The sequence below is a fragment of the Bufo bufo genome, chromosome 2, assembly GCF_905171765.1.
Source record: "Bufo bufo chromosome 2, aBufBuf1.1, whole genome shotgun sequence".
NCBI classification, from domain to species: domain Eukaryota; kingdom Metazoa; phylum Chordata; class Amphibia; order Anura; family Bufonidae; genus Bufo; species Bufo bufo.
The window spans coordinates 309,788,823-309,797,377 of record NC_053390.1 but is presented as its reverse complement, the minus strand read 5'-3'; positions in this window follow the sequence as shown (position 1 = coordinate 309,797,377).

The window sequence follows — 8,555 nt, the reverse complement described above, 5'->3', positions numbered from 1 at the left end:
ACCGGCCTATAGTTTCCAGGCTCTGTTTTTGGACCCTTTTTGAATATTGGCACCACATTTGCCATGCGCCAATCCTGTGGGACATTCCCTGTCAGTATAGAGTCCGCAAATATCAGAAATAAGGGTCTGGCTATGACATTACTTAATTCCCTTAAGATAGGGGAATGTATGCCAATCCGGTCCTGGCGATTTGTCTATTTTAATCTTTTTAAGACGCCGCTGTACTTTTTCCTGGGTCAGACAGGGCACTTTTATTGGGGAATTTACTTTTACATTCTGCATTTCATCTGACAGTTTATTTTCCTCATTGAATACATTGGAGAGAAAAAAAATTAACAGCTTTGCTTTCTCCTCGTCGCTCTCTGCGACTCCCCCCTCATTACTCTGTAGAGGGCCGACACCTTCAGATTTATACTTTTTACCATTTATATAATTCAAGAACATTTAGGGTTAGTTTTGCTCTCTTTGGCAATTAATCTCTCGGTCTCTAGTTTGGCTGCTTTTGTTTGTTTTTTACATATTTTATTTTTTTCCTTATAGTTTTTCAGTGCTTCCTCGCTACCCTCCTGTTTTAGTGATTTATATGCTTTCTTTTTGTCATTTATTGCTTTCTTTACAGTTCTGTTTATCCACATTGGTTTCTTTTTGTTCCTTAACCTTTTATTCCCTACGGTATGTACCTCTCACAATCAGATTTTAGGATCCTTTTAAAGATATCCCATTTTGTGGCTGTATTTTTATTTTTGAGGACTTTGTCCCAGTTAGTTAGGCCTATGGCCTCTCTTACTTGGCTAAATTTTGCTTTTTTGAAGTTTGGTATTTTTGTTCCTCCCTGTAGAAACGCTCTTTTGAATGATAATTGGAAGGTTATTACTTTATGGTCACTATTTCCCAGGTGTCCCCCAACCTGCACGTCTGTTGTTCTGTCAGGTCTATTGGTTAATACTAAGTCCAGTATGGCCGTCCCTCTAGTCGGGTCCTGAACCAGTTGGGAGAGGTAATTGTCTTTGGTTATTGCCAAGAATCTGTTTCCTTTATGAGAGATACATGTTTCAGTTTCCCAGTCTATATCTGGGTAGTTGAAGTCCCCCATAATAACCACCTCATTATGATTTGCCGCCTCGTCTATCTCGTTTAGTAGTAGATTTTCTGTGGACTCTGGTATATTAGGTGGTTTATAATAAACTCCTATTAGTAATTTATTATTGTTTTTAGCTCCATGTATTTCTACCCACAGTGACTCCACATGTTCATGTCCCTCACTTATTTCTTCACGGAGTGTGGGCTTTAGACAGGACTTTACATAAAGGCAGACCCCTCCCCCTCTCCGGTTTTGACGATCCTTTCTAAACAGACTGTAACCTTGTACATTAACCGCCCAGGCATAGCTATCATCCAGCCATGTCTCAGTTATTCCCACTATGTCATAGTTCTCCTCACACATCACTAATTCCAGTTCCCCAGTTTTATTAGTCAGGCTTCTGGCATTAGTATACATACATTTGAGAGGTTTATGTTTTTTACCCTACACCTTTCCTTCTGAACTGTTCTAGTCCCTCCTTCCATTCCTCCCCCAGTCCCATTACCTGGACCCCGTTCTCTATCTGCACTGTCTTCCACCCTATAACGTAATTACCCTCGCCCCAGTCCCTAGTTTAAACACTCCTCCAACCTTCTAGCCATCTTCTTCCCCAACACAGCTGCCCCTTCCCCACTGAGGTGCAGCCCATCCCTACGATAGAGCCTGTAGCCGACAGAGAAGTCGGCCCAGTTCTCCAGGAACCCAAACCCCTCCTTCCTACACCAGTTCTTGAGCCACTTGTTAACCTCCCTAACCTCCCGCTGCCTTTCTTGTGTGGCTCATGGTACAGGTAGTATTTTGGAAAAACACTACCTTTGAGTTCCTTGCCCTAAGCTTTTGACCTAAATCCCTGAAATAATTTTTAAGGACGCTCCACCTACCTCTAACTTTGTCACTGGTTCTGATATGGACCATGACCGCTGGATCTTCTCCAGCCCCTCCCAGTAATCTGTCAACCCGATCCGCGATATGTCAAACTTGAGCGCCAGGGAGACAACACACCATTCGACGATCCCGGTCTTTGTGACAGATCGCCCTATCTGTGCCCTCTTACAGTGGATATGCCAAGATATGTGCCCAGTGCCCCCTTCACAGTGGTTATGCCCAGTGCCCCCTTCACAGAAAGTGAAAAAAAAAAAACAATAAATACTCCTCACCTCAGTCATCTGGCTCCTCCCATGATCTGCACTCCCCATTAGCAGCAGCAGGATACCGTGACACATTGCACTGCTGTGTAGGAGGAGCAGAGGCTGATTCCCACCTGAGGGGTTAACTACCGCGGATCGCAGCTACTTGTCATAGAGGTTGGGTGCGGCTATATGATTCTGCAGCCAGCACCCACCTCCTGTTGAATTTGAATGAATGAGTTAGTTAACATCATTGGTGGCGCAGTGACCACAGCCCCTCCCCTTCTCTCACTGGTGGCAGCGGCACAGGGGGGAGGGAGACACTGCTTCTGTCTCCCCTGTGCTGCTGAGGGAACACGGATTGCGCTGAGAGCAGTGCGATCCTTGTTTCCGTTTCGTTATCGGCATATTGGCAAAATAGATGCCGATACCAATAACTTTCAAAATCCTGAATATCGGCCGATAATATCGGTAAAACCAATAATCGGTCGATCCCTACTCTGTGCCCCCTCCATAGTAATAAAGTCATCTGTGACCCCTCTGTATTAAAAACAAAAAAAACATAGTAACTACTCACCTTGTCCCTTTCCTGAAGCTCACACTCCTCTCTTCCCTGCAGGCACAGATCGCGCTGCAGCACTGTGTGGGCAGGCCTACGCAGATTTTCGGGCTGAAGGCTCCGCTCACACAAGCCAGCAGCGCGATCTGTGCCTGCAGGCTGAATGGTGGAGCAGGGAGACGTCTTTCTGCTTCACCATTCAGAGCGCTGCTGGCCTGAAGAAGGGGAGGAGCACGGGGACCTGAGCGGTGAGTGACCCAGCTCCCTGTGCTCCAGCAATGAGCGCTTCCATCTGTATTGATGGAAGCGCTCATTGCTTCTGGCCTCTGGCAGCTGTGCTGTGGGCCCCCGCAGGAGCTGTGGGCCCACAGCACTTGCCCGGGTATGCCGGGTGCTGACGCCGGCCTTGAGGGGCACTATTATCAATAAGGGAGCTCTGGGATAGTATTATTTCTATTGGTGGAACTTTTGGCAGCACTTTGGGGGACTATATGCTACTGTTATTCTGTAAGTATCGTGTTTGTGGAGCACAGTGGGAACAGTATTGTGGGTAGCAGGATGACAATATTGGGGCACCAGGAGGGGGACGATGATGTTAACCCCTTAAGGACGCAGGGCCTAACGGTACGCCCTATTTCCCGAGTCCTTAAGGACTCAGGGCGTACCGGTACGTCCTAACTTTAAATGAAGATTCCGGCGCCACGGCGGTTAATGGGAACGGGATGCCGGCTGAAATCATTCAGCCGGCATCCTGCCACAACGCCAGGGGGGGTCATGTGCCCCCCCCATATCGGCGATCGCCGCAAACCGCAGGTCAATTCAGACCTGCAGTTTGCTGCGCTTTATGCAGTTTCTGATCCCCGCTCAGAAACTTTAGTGTCCCTAAAATAAAGATTTTTCACCCCCCCTGCACCCCTGCATGATTTTTTACCGGCGGGTGGTGCAGGGGGGGGGGGGGGGGGAGTTGTGGGCGGTGCGGTAGGCGGGCGGTGCGGCAGGCGGGATCGCGATCCCCCGCCCGCCTCCTCTTGAAAATTCGTTGGCGTCTAGTGGGTATACCAGGGTGTCAGCACATTGCTGACACCCTGGTATAAACGGCTGACATCTGTGCAGATGTCAGCCGTTTAACCCTTTCCGTACGGACCGCTGTATGGAAAAAGTTAACAGTAAGAGGGAGCTCCCTCCCTCTCCCATCGGGGGGCTGCTGTGCCTTTGCAGCCCCCCGATGGAGAGGGAGAGAGCCCCCAGACAGCCCCATCCTTACCCTTCCCCGTCTGCGAAGTTCTGACCAGTACTGAGCAGACGAGGAAGGTTCCCATGGCAACAGAACGCCTTCTCAGGCATCCTGCTGTCCATGGTGCTGAACAGATCTGTGCTAAAGGCATAGATCTGTTCAGACAAAGTGTAAGTAAAATACAGTACAGTACCCTATATATTGTACTGTATTATACAGACATCAGACCCACTGGATCTTCAAGAACCAAGTGGGTCTGGGTCAAAAAAAAATAAAAAAAAAGTGAAAAAAAAAAGTAAAAAATCAAAAAACACATTTATCACTGATTATAAATGAAAAAAATAAAATTCCCTACACATGTTTGGTATCGCTGCGTCCGTAACGACCTGATCAATAAAACGGTCATGTTACTTTCCCCGCACGGTGAACGCCATAAAAATAAAAAAATAAAGACTATTAGGAAATTGAAATTTTGCCCACCTTACTTCCCAAAAAAGGTAATAAAAGTGATCAAAAAAGTCGCATGTACGCCAAAATAGTACCAATCAAACCGTCATCTCATCCCGCAAAAAATCATACCCTACCCAAGATAATCGCCCAAAAACTGAAAAAACTATGGCTCTTAGACTATGGAAACACTAAAACATGATTTTTTTTGTTTCAAAAATGAAATCATTGTGTAAAACTTAAATAAATAAATAAAAAAGTATACATATTAGGTATCGCCGCGTCCGTATCGACCGGCTCTATAAAAATATCACATGACCTAACCCCTCAGGTGACCACCGTAAAAAAAAAAAAAACGGTGTAAAAAAAGCAATTTTTTGTCATCTTACGTCACAAAAAGTGTAATAGCAAGCGATCAAAAAGTCATATGCACCCCAAAATAGTGCCAAAAATGAGACCCTACTTAAGATAATCGCCCAAAAACTGAAAAAACTAAGGCTCTTAGACTATGGAGACACTAAAACATTTTTTTTGTTTTAAAAATGAAATCATTGTGTAAAACTTACATAAATAAAAAAAATTGTATACATATTAGGTATCGCCGCGTCCGTGACAACCTGCTCTAAAAAATGACCACATGATCTAACCTGTCAGATAAATGTTGTAAATAAAAAAAAAAAAAACATGCCAAAAAATCAATTTCTTGTTACCTTGCCGCACAAAAAAGTGTAATATAGAGCAACCAAAAATCATATGTACCCTAAACTAGTACCAACAAAACTGCCACCCTATCCCGTAGTTTCTTAGATGGGGTCACTTTTATGGAGTTTCTACTCTAGGGGTGCATCAGGGGGGCTTCAAATGGGACATGGTGTCAAAAAAAACAGTCCAGCAAAATCTGCCTTCCAAAAAACGTATGGCATTCCTTTCCTTCTGCGCCCTGCCGCGTGCCCGTACAGCGGTTTACGACCACATATGGGGTGTTTCTGTAAACTACAGAATCAGGGCCATAAATAATGAGTTTTGTTTGGCTGTTAACCCTTGCTTTGTAACTGGAAAAAAAAATATTAAAATGGAAAATCTGCCAAAAAAGGGAAATTTTTAAATTGTATCTCTATTTTCCATTAAATCTTGTGCAACACCTAAAGGGTTAACAAAGTTTGTAAAATCAGTTTTGAATACCTTGAGGGGTGTAGTTTCTTAGATGGGGTCACTTTTATGGAGTTTCTACTCTAGGGGTGCATCAGGGGGGCTTCAAATGGACATGGTGTCAAAAAACCAGTCCAGCAAAATCTGGCTTCCAAAAACTATACGGCGCACCTTTCCCTCTACGCTCTACTGTGTGCCCGTACAGTAGTTTACGGCCACATATGGGGTGTTTCTGTAAACGGCAGAGTCAGGGCAATAAAGATACAGTCTTGTTTGGCTGTTAACCCTTGCTTTGTTAGTGGAAAAAATGGGTTAAAATGGAAAATTAGGCAAAAAAATGAAATTCTCAAATTTCCTCCCCATTTGCCAATAACTCTTGTGCAACACCTAAAGGGTTAACGAAGTTTGTACAATCAGTTTTGAATACCTTGAGGGGTGTAGTTTATAGAATGGGGTCATTTTTGGGCGGTTTCTATTATGTAAGCCTCGCAAAGTGACTTCAGACCTGAACTGGTCCCTAAAAATTGGGTTTTTGTAAATTTCGGAAATATTTCAAGATTTGCTTCTAAACCTCTAAGCCTTGTAACATGCCCAAAATATAAAATATCATTCCCAAAATGATCCAAACATGAAGTAGACGTATGGGGAATGTAAAGTCATCACAATTTTTTGGGGTATTACTATGTATTACAGAAGTAGAGAAGCTGAAACTTTGAAATTTGCATTGAGAACTTCAATTTTCACAGCAGAAAGCTAGAGTTGACCCTGGCCACAACTTTAAGCTGTGGACAAACAGGCAACCGCTGCCAGTAATAGTGATTCCTGGCCTGCTGTCCAGTGTTCCCTCTAAGCTGCGCGGGTGGGCGGCCGCGCAGCAATTATTGTGGCCCCGCTCACAATTTTATAATGCCCGCTCACTCAGCTGTGCCTGGGCACACCCTAATAGGTTTATCACCTCCGTGCGCACTGCCCCCAGCTGATTCCCCTGTGTGTTTTGCTGGCTGACGCCGCCCGCCGCACGGTCAGTTCATTTACAATACCTGGCTGTGGGCTGCCGGTGGGCGGTGGCTAGTATTCAAATAGGGGGGCGGAGTCCCGGACTCGGTGGAGGCAGAGAGGAAGTACGTGCTGTGCGGCGCAGGCTGAGGTCACGTCACGTCACGCTGCATCTTAGTACCCTGCGCGCCTGGCCGCCTGCTAGCTGGTGAGGTGAGGGCATATAAAAAAAGAAGTATGTACCCCCCCTGTCCCACAGTGCTACGAATCCTCTGTTGTCCCCTGTATTACCCTGATACCCCTCAGTTATATAATATATCTGAGGGGTATCAGGGTAAATTATACAGGGGGTAATATAACTAGGGGTCTCAGGGTACATGAGGGGTAATATAACTGAGGAGGGCTAGGCTACTATCAGACATTATACAGGGGTAATATAACTTATCTTACCCCTCACCCCTGTATTATGTCCCTGATAGCCCTCCTCACTTATATTACCCCTGTATAATGTACCCTGATAGATACCCCTTAGTTATATTACCCCCTGTATAATGTACCCTGATACCACTTAGTTATATAATATAACTGAGGGGTATCAGGTTAAATTATACAGGGCGGGGTAATATAACTAAGGGGTATCAGTGTACATTATTATACAGGGGTAATATAACTAAGGGGTATCAGGGGACATTATTATACAGGGGTAATATAACTTAGGAGGGCTATCAGGGGACATTATACAGAGGTAATAGAACTTATATTACCCCTGTATAATGTCCTTGATAGCCCTCCTAAGTTATATTACCCCTGTATAGTGTACCCTGATACCCCTTAGTTATATTACCCCCTGTATAATGTACCCTGATACCCCTTAGTTATATTACCCCCTGTATAATGTACCCTGATACCCCTCAGTTATATAATATAACTGAGGGGTATCAGGTTAAAATATACAGGGCGGGGTAATATAACTAAGGGGTATCAGTGTACATTATTATACAGGGGTAATATAACTAAGGGGTATCAGTGTACATTATTATACAGGGGTAATATAACTAAGGGGTATCAGGGGACATTATTATACAGGGGTAATATAACTTAGGAGGGCTATCAGGGGACATTATACAGAGGTAATATAACTTATATTACCCCTGTAGAGTGTACCCTGATACCCCTTAGTTATATTACCCCCTGTATAATTTACCTGATACCCCTCAGTTATATTACCCCTGTATAATGTCCCCCATAACAGTGTGTCCTCCACAGGTCCCCCATAACAGTGTGTCCTCCACAGGTCCCCCATAACAGTGTGTCCTCCACAGGTCCCCCATAACAGTGTGTCCTCCACAGGTCCCCCATAACAGTGTGTCCTCCACAGGTCCCCCATAACAGTGTGTCCTCCACAGGTCCCCCATAACAGTGTGTCCTCCACAGGTCCCCCATAACAGTGTGTCCTCCACAGGTCCCCCATAACAGTGTGTCCTCCACAGGTCCCCCATAACAATGTGTCATCCACAAATCCCCCATAACAATGTGTCCTCCACAGATCTCCCATAACAATGTGTCATCCACAGATCCCCCATAAGTGTGTCATCCACAGATCTCCCATAAAAATGTGTCATCCACAGATCCCCATAACAATACCCAAAGGAAAAAAATTATTTTAAAAACCTGCTGTTTCTCTAGATGACATTATGTTGATAGTAGTGGAAATAGAGTCTCAAGGGTCTATAAAAGCAGCTACACTATTTTTACAGACCTTTGAGACTCTATTAACACTACTATTAACTATTAACATAAGGTCATCTAGAGAAAAAGCAGGTTTTTAAAATTCTTATTTTTCCCATTTAGGTGTTAGAGCAATCTAATTAAAGTTATGTTTTAACACCTAAAGAGAAAGAAATAATAAATAAAAACCTACGGTTTCTCTAGATGACCTTATGTTGATAGTAGTGTTAATAG